The sequence below is a fragment of the Schistocerca gregaria genome, chromosome 3, assembly GCF_023897955.1.
Source record: "Schistocerca gregaria isolate iqSchGreg1 chromosome 3, iqSchGreg1.2, whole genome shotgun sequence".
NCBI classification, from domain to species: domain Eukaryota; kingdom Metazoa; phylum Arthropoda; class Insecta; order Orthoptera; family Acrididae; genus Schistocerca; species Schistocerca gregaria.
The window spans coordinates 378,347,974-378,362,290 of NC_064922.1; the positions used below are offsets into that span (position 1 = coordinate 378,347,974).

A 14,317-nucleotide genomic window follows, 5' to 3' on the forward strand; every position below is an offset into this window, starting at 1 on the left:
GGACGTAGATGCAGTTGGTAGGTTCCAACCATATCATACGATTGTACTGAAGTCAGTGACAGTGAACAGACAAGTGAAAACAGTTCTAGCAATCACATAGTTCATTTTTATTTTATATCGTAAAATAGTTTTAATTTTTTCAAAGTGTGGGACATAGGCCACTTAGTACTATCACTATGGGCCGAGAGGGTTATAGGTGGACAGGGACTGAAAAATAAAAATATGTGATATTTGCAGTGGTAGTGCGATATTTTTTGTAATGGATTGTATGATCCATTTGTAGTGACTGCCGAACAACACTGAAGCAAGGTCACAGTCATTCCGTTTCCCAACCGCCCGGGTACGTAACGGTAAGCGGCATCTTTGCTTTCACGCAGTGCTAGCTACTGACCACAAGATTCTACATCCACACAACCGCTCTTCTGTATTACTCTTCATTTAATCAGTATCGTGCTGCACGGTCACAGTAGTTGTAGCTTATTATAGCCAAGAAAGAGACCTCCAAAACGAAACCACGCTTTCTATTATAAGCTTATCCTGGGTTGAGAAAAATCTACTTTAGAAAAATCATGAGCTGTATCTTGGGATTGCCACTACCAATACACGTGCCTATGATCTATTAAAATTTCATTAACATCTGACAAATACATTTAAAGCTACACAGTTTTTAAGTGAACAGTTCCTAGCCAACATACCCATAACCGGACAGTCCTTCCTGCAATCTAAAATAATTTTTTTATTGATCTTTGAAATAAAACTGCTCCTTACAGCCGAACGCAGAATAAAACAAGAAAAATGTTGGTATGACACATTTTGCGATAAACCAATTGGTCCATTTGTACTTAAAGCCTAAAATCAAATCTCCAAAGTAAAAAGTCTGATAGTAGAGCCAGTTGTTTGAAAGAAGGACACAAACTGCAGAAAAGCAGTTCCTATGAAACAAAGGCTCGCTGTTGCTCTTCGATTTTTTGCAACAGGAGATTCCTATCAAGGCCTTCATATTTCTTCTAAACCTCAAAGCCAGCCATATTATCATTTAATAGTTGTGCAGTTTGTGAAGTAGATCAGAGCATAAACAAACACTAGCGCTGCATAGCGGCATTTAGTGTTAACAGAACAGAAACAGTGTTCTTACGTCCGTGCCTATAGAGCCGTGGAACACTGTTTGTCATTGCAACATGTTGCGAACATAGGTAGTCCAATACTAACAGCGAACAATTTTGTGAACATTGATGCAGAACATGTTTCTATTTCGGTGTAAACGCGGCCTAAGGTAACATTCTTCCCGCGCTCCGTGCGTAAATGGTACGGAAAGAAAACCTTATAACTGATACACTGGGAAGTGCCCTCTGTCGTGTACTTCACAGTGATTTGTAAAGTACAGATTCATTTCGATTTTTTCCTTATTAAGATTTGCTCAAAATTTCAGCTCCTTAATCATTTTCCTTAAACCTCTTTTCAAATTAGCCATGTAGTAGTAAACGGAAAAACTGGAATACCTCGCCTTAATAAAAGTCTTTGTTTTGAACGGTTTACGAATTTCTTGCAATGTTGATAAGGGACTGTAAAGAGACTTCTCCTTTCAGCAGCTGGTGATTGAATTCAAAATAGACCATTATTATTGGAATTAAGGACATCTAGTCCCTTGAAGTTGATCCATATGCAGAATGTCTTAAGAGAAAAAAAAGATAAATTGCTCATAGTGGCACTAAACAATTGGTAATTAAAGATCTGTGAAACAGCTATCGCCTCAGACACATGAGAAGAAAGGGAGAAGACTTAACTAGAAAAACCTTTGGTAAAATATTACTGAACTTATTGAATGCAGACCTAAGCTAAAATGAAAAAGATGTTCACGAAAAATTTAACAGTTGTAAAAATTATCCTGGCAATATTGTGTTGCGGGTGGCTGCCGTGGATGCAATGCTGGCCGACCACCTCACGTAAGGGACGAATCAGTAATGGAAGCAGTAGGTGGATGTCTGGGGTGGTGGGGCAATCAAGCCTTCTACATCTGACCGACAGATTGTGACCAGTTTTTTCTGTCGTGGAAGGGATTATTCCTATTCGATACCTTCAAAAGGTTTAAACAACAACGGGCGGGTTCTAGCTCAGGTGCACTGGATCGACAATGTGAAAAAAAAAGTGAGAACTGGACAAATAACCTTTATTTTACTTTTAAAAGCATTAGGAACTGAGGCTAAACAGTGTACGAACACATGTGTCAGTTTGAGATGTTTCGGTGTGTGGGAACCTCGGTGACTACAGAGCAGTTGTTATTGTGAAGGCAGCGCAGGTGATTTTCAAGAGGTTATAAAGTCAGAGGCAGATGCCGCCCCTCCACCCATTGGAGGAAGAGCGCCCTGCGAGCGCGACTGGGTACACTGCGCGAGAGGACTACGATTTGTCACAGAGGTATGTCAAGTGCTATACCACTCTTGTTTTTATTTATTTTTTCGTACTAACGGAACGGAACACTTACTTGCCTTAGTTCATAAAACTTCATTATTTTTGTACCACCTAGGTTTCGGATTGTACGCTTCTTTTCCAGTACGCTATTAATTCCAAAGATGACAACCGAGGAAAGATAAACACTTCTTAACTAAGCAGTTTTCCAGTTCTCGATGGAAACTATAAAAGTTATCTCTGTTGACCTTTTTTTTACATAGTTACATTTTTACCGTGCACCCCTATGATGTTCATTACGTTCAAATGTCTCTGAGCACTATGGGAATTAACATCTGAGGTCATCAGTCCCCTAGAACTTAGAACTACTTAAATCTAACTAACCTAAGGACATCACAAACATCCATGCCCGAGGCAGGATTCGAACCTGCGACCGTAGCGGCCGCGCGGATCCAGACTGAAGCGCCTGAAACCGCTCGGCCACACTGGCTGGCCGTTCATTAGGACAGCACTTCTCTAACTATGGATCTACATACACTGGAGCGTGATTACCTGTTTATGAATGAAGGCACAAACATTCATCTCTACTTTCGAATCTGTAGCATTATGTAAAAAGAGTGAATAATTTATTTCAGTCTGTCGTTTCAGTAGTAAATGTGGGGACACACATTGAATGAGGCGACTCAGTTCAATTATTCTTCCCTTTTAGATAGTACTGCAGTTCCTACGTAGGAATGGAACCTTGGTGCCTAGTTTTATAAACACGTAATCACACAAATGCCCATTCATTTGTACACAACTCTATCCCAGTTTCAGTTAATTCATAGTTAAGAGTTAATTCTATTCAAATGAATGTCAAAAGATTGTGCAATACAGGTATAGCTGTGTCAAAATAGTCGACAGAGATAACATTTACAGTTTTAGTCGAGAATTGATAGGCTAAGACACGATGGACGTTTTTTTACCTCCATGTAAGATACTGAAATGTGTCTATCTTTGTTTAGTTGACATCTTTGGAATCAAAAATAAAGTTTTGCGAAACAAACAAAAAAAGTTTATATTTCAATTGATACAATTTACATTGAATACCGTTTATAGCGACATGGATTTTGTAGACGTAGTGACGTACTAGCTCTAACAACGCAATCTAACGGTTCCGTCTAACTCCTATATAAACTCTATATTTTTTTTAAAAAAAAATCGCTTAGTACGACACAGTGTTTTGCGATTTATCGTATAAAACGACGTATTTCTTAATACATATGCGGAGAAATACATCGGCTGTAACCCCCAACGTTCATTTTTGCTTGTAACGTATTGGCGATTATTATCAACAATGTAACGCTTATTTTCTGGCTTGTTTTCTGCGTGAAAACGAATGCATTGTCAAATAAAAAACGCATACGCACATCTTAAATGTAATAAACAAAGATAACTGATTGCCTTAAGTGGGGCAGTATACTGCAGTATGCGTTAGTGTATTGAATTTGGGGTAAAAGCTGGTTAAAAAACTAAACAATACTTCCCTTGCTGTGGTTGTAGAAAACTAGAAAATTAAATTCTAGTATGCATTATTTTTTCTAAGTACAAAAATGAATTGTTAGTGTATTCGTTGTTGATGTTGGGTAGTTATGTGTGTTAAATATTTTCAGTGTGTTAGGCACCATTAATGACATTCGTACAGCATTTTAAAGAGAAACATAGCAGAAAGTTCAGGTCGTTGTGTAATTTGTGTATAGAGGATCGCCTTTTCATTTTGCTACTTTTGATTAATTCTTGCAATAGACTAAATGGAATGAAGTTGTGTGATTCATCACTGTTGTACTAAACAGCATTTACAGTAAGTATTAAACATACTCAATATCTTATCTCATTCATTATTGAAGAATGTGCTCGACATTATTGAACAGTTTACATTGTTGCTACACCTTTGTTCACGAAAATCCCTAAGGGTGGAAAGAGAAACTGTCACTTTTCGGATGATTACACTGAAGAGTGGTCTTTTGTCAAGAAATGACGTGTGGATCAAAAAGCGTTGTGTGAGATTTGTTGCTCCTTCACCTCAGTAACACATGGAAGTGTTTCGACGGAGAAACATACAAACAGATTCGCGACAGCATCGACATGAAAGCCTATTTCTACGTTCATGATTAAAGAAGAAACCCAGGAAGAATTGCCCGTTGCTGCTGCAGAACTAACAACAGCTTATTGTCAAGCATAATTAATCCTTCAGTTCTCTTGCTGTACTGTAAAACTTAATACCGCTATGTATGTTGACTCCAAAGTAGTCGCAAAGCTGTCTACAGCCAGTACTGAAGCTATAGGCATTGTTAAAAATATTCTCGCACGCCACCCCTTGTCTGAATGCATAAAACAGTTGCAAGAAGTTGCATTTTGCGGCATGGGCACTTATGCATCGAAGTGAAGCTGACGGAATCCATCAAAAACTGTTGAAGTTTGGTTGTCTAATTAACGAAACATCGGAGACAATTGCAAAGTTTTGTCTAGAGAACTGCAAATTCCATAAGATAAAGTAATCGCTTTTTGTGGAGACAGTGCCAATACCAACTTCGGAAGGCTACATCAACGCGGCCAGCAAAATGCATTTCAAGATATTGAAGAAGAACTAACAAAAATGTTGAAAGAATTGGATGCCCTGCCCATATTCTTCACAGTACTATATCAAGCGCTGCTGGAGTCTTAACGGTCGACATTGAAATAATCGTCATAAAAATATTTAATTATTTTCCAATATACATGGTGAGGACAGAGGAGCTCGAAGAGATCTGCTTGTAGCTGATGTCAACCATCAGACTCTTCTGTTGTTGTTTGTTGTTGTGTTCTTCAGTTCTGAGACTGGTATGATGCTACTCTATCCTGTGCAAGCTTCTTCATCTCACAGTATCTACTGCAACCTACATCCTTCTTAATCTGCTTGGTGTATTCATCTCTTGGTCTTCCTCTACGATTTTTACCCTCCACGCTGCCCTCCAATACTAAATTGGCGATCTCTTGATGCCTCAGAATATGTCCTACCAACCGAGTCCTTCTTCTAGTCAAGTTGTGCCACGAACTTCTCTTCTCCCCAATCTTATTCAATACCTCCTCATTAGTTACGTGATCTATCCACCTTATCTTCAGCATTCTTCTGTAGCACCACATTTCGAAAGCTTCTATTCTCTTTTTGTCTAAACTATTTATCGTCCATGTTTCACTTCCATACATGGCTACACTCCATACAAATACTTTCAGAAACGACTTCCTGACACTTAAATCTATACTCGATGTCAACAAATTTCTCTTCTTCAGAAATGCTTTCCTTGCCATTGCCTGTCTATATTTTATATCCTTCGACCATCATCAGTTATTTTACTGCCCAAATAGCAAAACTCCTAATCTATTTCGCTCAGCATCACACGACTTAATTCGACTACATTCCATTATCCTCCTTTTGCCTTTGTTGATGTTCATCTTTTATCCTCCTTTCAAGACACTATCCATTCCGTTTAACTGTTCTTCCAAGTCCTTTGCTGTCTGTGACAGAATTACAATGTCATCGGCGAACCTCAAAGTTTTTATTTCTTCTCCATGGATTTTAATACCTACTCCGAATTTTTCTTTTATTTCCTTCACTGCTTGCTCAATATAGGGATTGAATAACATCGGGGAGAGGCTACAATCCTGTCTCACTCCCTTCCCAACCACTGCTTACCTTTGATGTCCCTCGACTCATATAACTGCCATCTGGTTTTTGTACAAATTGTAAAAAACATTTCGCTCCCTGTAGTTTACCCCTGCCACCTTCAGAATTTGAAAGAGAGTATTCCAGTCAACATTGTCAAAAGCTTTCTCCAAGTCTACAAATGCTAGAAACGTAGGTTTGCCTTTCCTCTATCGTTCTTCTAAGATAAGTCGTAGGGTCAGTATTGCCTCACGTGTTCCGATATTTCTACGGAATCCAAACTGATCTTCCCCGAGGTTGGCTTCTACTAGTTTTTCCATTCGTCTGTAAAGAATTCGCGTTAGTATTTTGCAGCTGTGACTTATTAAACTGATTGTTCGGTAATTTTCACATCTGTCAACACCTGCTTTCTTTGGGATTGGAATTATTATATTCTTCTTGAAGTCTGAGGGTATTTCGCCTGTCTCATTCATCTTGCTCACCAGATGGTAGAGTTTTGTCAGGACTGGCTCTCCCAAGGCTGTCAGTAGTTCTAATGGAATGTTGTCTACTCTCGGGGCCTTGTTTCGACTCAGGTCATTCAGTTCTCTGTCAAACTCTTCACGCAGTATCACATCACCCATTTCATCTTCATCTACATCCTCTTCCATTTCCATAATATTGTCCTCAAGTACATCGCCCTTGTATAAACCCTCTATATACTCCGCCCACCTTTCTGCCTTCCCTTATTTGCTTAAAACTGGGTTTCCCTCTGAGCTCTTGATATTCATACAAGCGGCTCTCTTTTCTCCGGAGGTCTCTTTAATTTTCCTGTAGGCAGTATCTATCTTACCCCTAGTGAGATAAGCCTCTACATCCCTACATTTGACCTCTAGAAGACTCTTGTATCACACTTCTGTCACACTCAAAAATAAGATGGCTGTCGTTAATGCCCGCAGTTGAAAGGATTGTTAAGCTCTGGATTCCCTTAAAACAATTTTTGATCCTGAAGACAGGCCACCTAAAATAATTTCAGATTTTCAGTAGTCCAGTCAGTGAAATGTACTTCATGTTTCTGTAGTCAAACTTGGCTCTGTTCGAAAGAAAATATATAAAAAGCATGGAGAAGAATAAAGTCTCGATAACTGAAATATGCAATATATTAATCGCCGCTTAAAGATGTCTGAGTGAAAGGCAAAGATGAATTTGAACAAATTAAAGAATGAGAATCCTAACCAAAAAATAATTAATTTGATGTCGAAATTTGAGGAAGAGACAACGGCTCTGTAACCCATAGCATTTGATTACTTAGAGAAATGGTGTATTACTTTTGATGAATATCGAGTATTTGACTGGAAGATGCTATCTGAAACGCCAGATTGGGTGTGATGCTATCTGAAACCCCACATTGGGTGTTGATTGAAAACACTGTTATATACCTTACTAAAAATGGTGTGAAGATTTCAGGCGATAATTGTTTGCAGTAATATATGTACCTGAAGAGCTTTTTAGAAACAAAACGTGACTTGGAAGTTTGGAAGTGTAAACTCTCGGTGGTAGAAAGGTGGATTTACTTTCTTAAGGAAACTGAAAACCTTGAACGTAAATGTCAACTGCTAAAATTCTGGGAGTACTTGTTTTCTATTTCCGCACACAACGCCATTGTGGAAAGAGTACTTTCGCTTATGTCGGCTCAGCGGACTGATGAAAGAAATCGACTGTTGCCAAGGACTGTGGAATCCATTCTTACCGTGCCAGTTTAACTGCAGACTGACTTGCATTGAGTTTATAAATACGTAAAAGGGAAAAAAGACTTGTTGAAAAGCTGGAATCTTCCGAAAAATATGGTGTACCAACTACTTCTGCCGCCATAAATTCCATGTAGTTGTGTTCTAAATAAAAATAATTATATTAAATAAATTTTTTACTTCATTTCTACACCCCCATTCCAAAGTGTCCCGACGAGGTCCCAGCTAGATATGGCAACCCAAACAGTAGTTGTACTGTACTTCTGCTAATTTTTGTAGTGTTAGTACTACGGCAGCCTAAAATACAAGTATACGAAATTTTTATCGAAAAAACACAGCAAAAACGCAGTACGCGCGAGCATCGGCTATTACGACCGCAAATCGTCAGTCCGTTCGATGTAGTTATAACCGTTTTCGATTGTACAGTGTTTCACCTAAAGCTCGCAATTGGAACAACTTAAATATATTTATTTATTTAGACCTTAGACAACACTGACCACACAACCAGCAATAGTTACAGGTTGTACAGAATTAACAGAAAAGTTTGAGTTAATGTGTACTGACAGGATGAGCTTAGGATTTTGGATAGTGCAATATACTAAGAAGATTATTACTTTACTCACAAGTCTACAGTATTGCCCGAACGACTTGTTACCTGTTCCCCCCCCCCTCTCACCGGCATCGTCGTGGTGTGTATTTTTTTTTTTATTATTTTGTACATGTCATAGCAAAGTGTGACAAACGTTGATACTTTACGTTCCAGCTCGTTTAGCGATCCAAAACATTACGATGAGCACTATAATTGTCGTGTCACAAAACGATGCGGCGCCAGGTCCTGTGTCAAATTTTCCGAAGCATAGGCAGCGTGATGTCCTGGAACAGCTTGCTTCAACTCGTCAATTGCCTGGTATCGTTCTTTCACAACAAGCTACTTAATTATTCCCCATTACCCACATTGAATTGGTGCATGAGGTCAGATCTGGACTCCTGTGAGAATAATCGATGGAGGCTGGCAGATGCATCGATCGTGTCCCTGTCCACCTATGTGGTAACACTGCATCCAATTCTCAAAGACGGAAGGCGTAGAGGGCAGGAGCTCCATCTTGTTGAAGCCAATTCTCACCAAGATTGTTCAGTCTCTGGAGCTGAGGAATGAACCATTCACGCAACGTTTGCAAGCAAGAATGTTGATACACTGCACCGTCAAAGAAATACGGCCCTATAAGGCATCATAAAACGTGCGGGATTATTTCTAACTCTTCATAGTATGATGGGTTTTCCAGTTCCGAAAATATCGATAAATTGTGCATTTGTCTGGGCAAGGACGTGGCCAGGATTTTGTCAAGGGGCAGTTCCGATTTATTAACGAGGACGTTAGAAATGCTCATGTTTTTCATTTATTCTGGGAACATATTTATTTATTTTTCAATTTTATACACATAATTTGCTTTAGTATTTGGTCAATAAATTTAATCAAGAAAAGTTTTTCTGAAAAAAGTGTAACACACACTCTATATGCAACTGAGAGATACTCATCCACATTATTTGGCAGTAGAATAACTTCATTCCATTGCCAAACGAATTAGCGTTTCAAATCATTTGTAACAATAGCAGTCTTTTCCCTACAACAGTCTTGTATTTATGGCTTATCTGAAACCAAGTCAGAATTCCTTCAGCACAGCAAAGCAACCCAGGTTCCTCAAATCTATCTCATATTTTATTAAATAATCTTTCAGTTCATTAAAATTCTTCAATTTCCTTATGTTATCGAGAACAATTTTATGATCTCAACAGTCAACTTGAAACTATAGCAACCAGATTTATATATTAAACAAAACAGAATGCACAAATACTATGACCTACAGTTTCGGGATCTCAAAACTGATTAGACTTATAACGTATGCGACTTCACAAATCAGTTTGTATGTATTCATAGTAATATGGTTATACAACCTTGCGATGTACAACATACATTGTCTTTGTGTAACTTTTATTTACAAATATGTTAGACCTATGGTGGTTGGTCTCGCTGTTCCAGGGACATTACAAATAAGACATTTCGCTGTAGAACATCATTCTCGTAGTAAAACTTGAAGACATGTTGTATCAGTACATCCTTCCAAGAAATTGTTTGGCTCGCCCTTGATGTAGCTTTTTTTTATTTAAGCATCTTTAAGGGAATTGGTATCTTTCAGGAAAGAAAGGAATTCGTAAGGAATTGACTGTGGCCTATAGTATGGGACCAACCCGGCACTTGCCTGAACTGGACATGGAAAACCATCACCCAAGATCTCTCCTGCTCCTGGATCTGTGAGGATATGAGCTTCAGTGACACTATTTCGCATAGTTTTAATCCGGCCACGGATAGGATTATGAAGTGTTGGTATTAGTATTCTATTCATAATCCAATAAGGCAAAAATACAGTTTTCCTTTTCTCTGTTAAGCATTTGCGGGGGAGAAAACAAAAAGGCACATTGTTGTTTGCACAATTTTTGTTTACAATATGGGAGAAGCAATTTATGTCATCTGATAGAATTACATTTTTCTGGAGACATATGAGTCTCAACTTTATCTTCAAAATGGATAAAGCTGAAGCAGGAGACCCGTCTTCAAGTCCCGGACGTGTATTTATGTAACGGCAAACCATGGTAAAAAAAAAATGCACTGATATCGCAGTTAAATTGACTGCGAGAAAGAAAACGAAACTGCACATTTTTACTGGACAGCACAGCATTTTTTTTTTAAATGTGTGTGAAATCTTATGGGACTTAACTGCTAAGGTCATCAGTCCCTAAGCTTACACACTACTTAACCTAAATTATCCTAGGGACAAACACACACACCCATGGCCGAGGGAGGACTCGAACCACCGCCGGGACCAGCCGCACAGTCGATGACTGCAGCGCCCTTCACCGCTCGGCTAATCCAGCGCAGCACCGTAACAGTATTCCAGGCGGTGTTTTCCAACACGATAACGCTCGCCCACATACCGATATTGTAACCCAACATGCTCTGCAGAGTGTGGACATATAGGCTTCGCCTGCTCGATCATTAGCTCTGTCTCCAATCGAGCACACATGGGACGCCATTCGACAGCTCCAGTGTCATCCACAAACAACATTAGCACTCCGTCTTCAGGCCACAACTGGCCCATTGGGACCATCCGACCGCCGCGTTATCCTCAATAAGGAGGCGGATAGGAGGGGCGTGTAGTCAGCACACCGCTCTCCCGGCCGTTACGATGGTTTTCTTTGACTGGAGCCGCTACTATTCGGTCGAGTAGCTCCTCAATTGGCATCACGAGGCTGAATGCACCCCGAAAAATGGCAACAGCGTATGGCGGCGCGGATGGTCACCCATCCAAGTGCCGGCCACGCCCGACAGCGCTTAACTTCGGTGATCTGACGGGAACCGGTGTGCCCACTGCGGCAAGGCCCTTGTCAACAAACAACATTAAATCGACCAAGTGTAACAGGCATGGAACTCCATCCCACAAATGGACATCCGGTGTCTGTACAACGCAAAGCATGCACGCTTGCAACCTTGCATTCAACATTCAGGAGGATACTGGTTATTAATAAACCAGCATTTCACATTTGCAATGGCATACCGCGCTTACATTAACCTGTGACCTTAGAGTGTTAATCGTTTAAATATGTTACGTAGACAAACGTATTCCCGAAATTTCATTACTCTAGATTAATTATTTTTGGTGTTGGTATTTTCTCCCGTCAGAGTATATTCGTAGCTTTTCCTACCTTTTTTATTGCGTATTCAGAAAGACAATTTATTTTCATAGTAGACATCAAGTACACTGGTGTGCAAAACTTAAGGACGAAAGTTACTTTCGTGTGATTTGCCACTGCAAAGTGGCAGAGCTCGAAGAAACCTGGACCATATGTAGAAAGAACTGCTGCACCATAGAACAGAAGATAACTGAAAGAAATATGCAAAGAGAAGAACAGAAATAACACTTTTATTAAGAAACAATGATCACATTGCGGTTTATTATGTTCCACTGGACATTACTAACAGGTTTGGCCCAGGTTCGACCCTTACTACCGGCCATGTCCAATTTTTTTATCCCTCTGTTGTTCGGTTTTAAGAACACAAACGAAGAACACTTTTGGCGATTTTGTCTCTGGCAGGCCGCTTGAATTTGTGCGCTCAACGATCTGGTTAACTAGTTTCAATTCTAATTAACTCGGAAACGGCCCAACATATCGATGTTTTTGTTAACAAGCACAGCCTACCCTGCAACATCCTTACAAGCTTTTTAGACTATTTCGCACTGCCCTGTATATATCAGAGCGTCCGGCTCAGGACACAGCGTTTAGTAAAATTTCTGTCATGATTTAAAAATAGCCAGCTGAGGGAAACAGAAGCCTGAATGCCTCAGGGATCCGTTTCTGGTCCAACCCTCTATTTTATTTATACGAACGACATTCCGTACCAACCGCGCGAGCAACTCTCGTTATTTGCAGACGACACATGTGCTTACAGAAGCAGCTCAGATCTCAAATTCATCACCTGCAATTTACAACAACACCTTAAAGAAATCCAGAACTGGTTCAGATGGCTCTGAGCACTATGGGACTTAAAATCTGAGGTCATCAGTCCCCTAGAACTTAGAACTACTTAAACCTAAGTAACCTAAGGGCATCACACACAACCATGCCCGAGGCAGGATTCGAACCTGCGACCGTAGCGGTCACGCGGTTCCAGACTGAAGCGCCTAGAACCGTTCGGCCACCATCAGCCGGCTCCAGAACTGGCTTCATCTTTGGAAAGTTACCATTAACATCAACAATAGTCAACTTATTATGATTACCAAGAAAGAGTAATCCAGGATGTTGTAATTATTATGAATGTAACCATCTACTACAGAAGAACAATGTCAAGTATCTTGGCTTCATCTTGGATTCTTAACTGACGTTCCAAAACCACAACAAAAGTCTTTGAAACAAAGGAAATCAATTCATATATCAAACGTACTTGTTAATCAAAGGAAATTCATCATCATGAAAACTAAACTAAAAATCTTTTAAGTTTTTGTTTACGTATGCTCACTTATGGCTCTAAAATCTGTTCATTGGCAACCAATTCCAACGTCTAGAAGATCTAAGATATACAAAACAAATTTATTCGACTAGTAGTAGTTGTACCCCATTACCCACCAAATACAATCATTCCCACAGACCTCCAAAACACAAAAATTCATGTTACAATACAGTAAAAAATCACAAAAATTCTACACAAAAATAGAATCTTCAGCACATCAATTTACCCATTCCATAGAAATAAATTCTTTGGGATGCATCTTTAGCGTCAGTTTAATTTCTAAATTCCTAACAATCCCTCACCAACTCAAAAAAAAAGACCAATGCTGTTGTTGTTATCAGTCCGAAGACTGATTTGATACAGCTCTCTACTCTATCCTATGCAAGTGTCTTCATTTCCGTATAACTACTGCAACTTACTACTGAATCTGCTTACTGTATTCTTCTCTTGGTCTCCTCCTGCGGTTTTTACGCCCCCACCCCCCCCCTCCCCCCCCCCACACACACATACACTTCCCTCTAGTACTAAATTGGTGACTCATTTGATATCTCAGAATGTGTACTACCAACCGATCTCTTCTTCTAGTCAGGTTGTGACACAAATGTCTTTTCTCTCCCATTTGTTCAGTACCTCATTATTAGTACGTGATCTACCCATCTAATCTTCAGTATTCTTCTGTAGCACTACATTCCAAAATCTTCTACTCTCTTCTTCTCAAAACTATTTATCGTCCATGTTTCATTTTCGTTGTTGGCTACGCTCCATACTAATACTTTCAGAAAAGACTTCCTAACACTTAAATCTACATTCGATATTAGCAAATTCCTCTTCTTCAGAAACGCTTTTTTCCCACTATCAGAGTACATTTTTTTCTCTGCCTCCTGATGACTGGGTGTTGTGTGATGTCCTTAGGTTAGTTAGGTTTAAGTAGTTCTAAGTTCTAGGGGACTGATGACCATAGATGTTAAGTCCCATAGTGCTCAGAGCCATTTGAACCATTTTTTAGAGTACATTTTATATACTCTCCACCTTGGCCAGCATCAGTTATTTTCCTGCTCAATTATCAAACCTCAACCACTACTTTATCTCGTATCCTAATCTAATACCCTCAGCATCACCTGATTTAATTCGACTACACTCCATTATCCTTGGTTTGCTTTTTTCGATGCTTATCTTATATTCTCCTTTCAAGACAGTGTCCATTCCGTTCAACTACTCTTCCAAGTCTTTTGCTGTCTGTGGCGGAATTACAGTATCTTGGCAAACCTTAAAAGTTTTAATTTCTTCTCCCTGTGTGTGCTTTCCCAAAGGTATTAGTAGTCCCAACGGAATATCGTCTGCTTCCGGGGCCTTGTTTCGAATTAGATCTTTCAGTGCTCTGTCAAACTCTTCTCGCAGCATCATATCTTCCATATCATCTCCATCTACGTCCTCTTGCCT

General features: G+C 39.6%; 1 protein-coding gene across 1 annotated transcript in view; it reads left to right on the forward strand.

The window, feature by feature from the left end:
• Positions 1-2,348: 2,348 nt before the first annotated feature.
• Positions 2,349-14,317, forward strand: part of LOC126353899 (fatty acid synthase-like) — a 416,829-nt gene continuing 404,860 nt past the window's right edge. The window contains exon 1 of the mRNA XM_050003123.1: positions 2,349-2,415. The gene's annotated coding sequence lies outside the window, so the exon portion shown is untranslated. The remainder of the gene's footprint in view (positions 2,416-14,317) is intronic.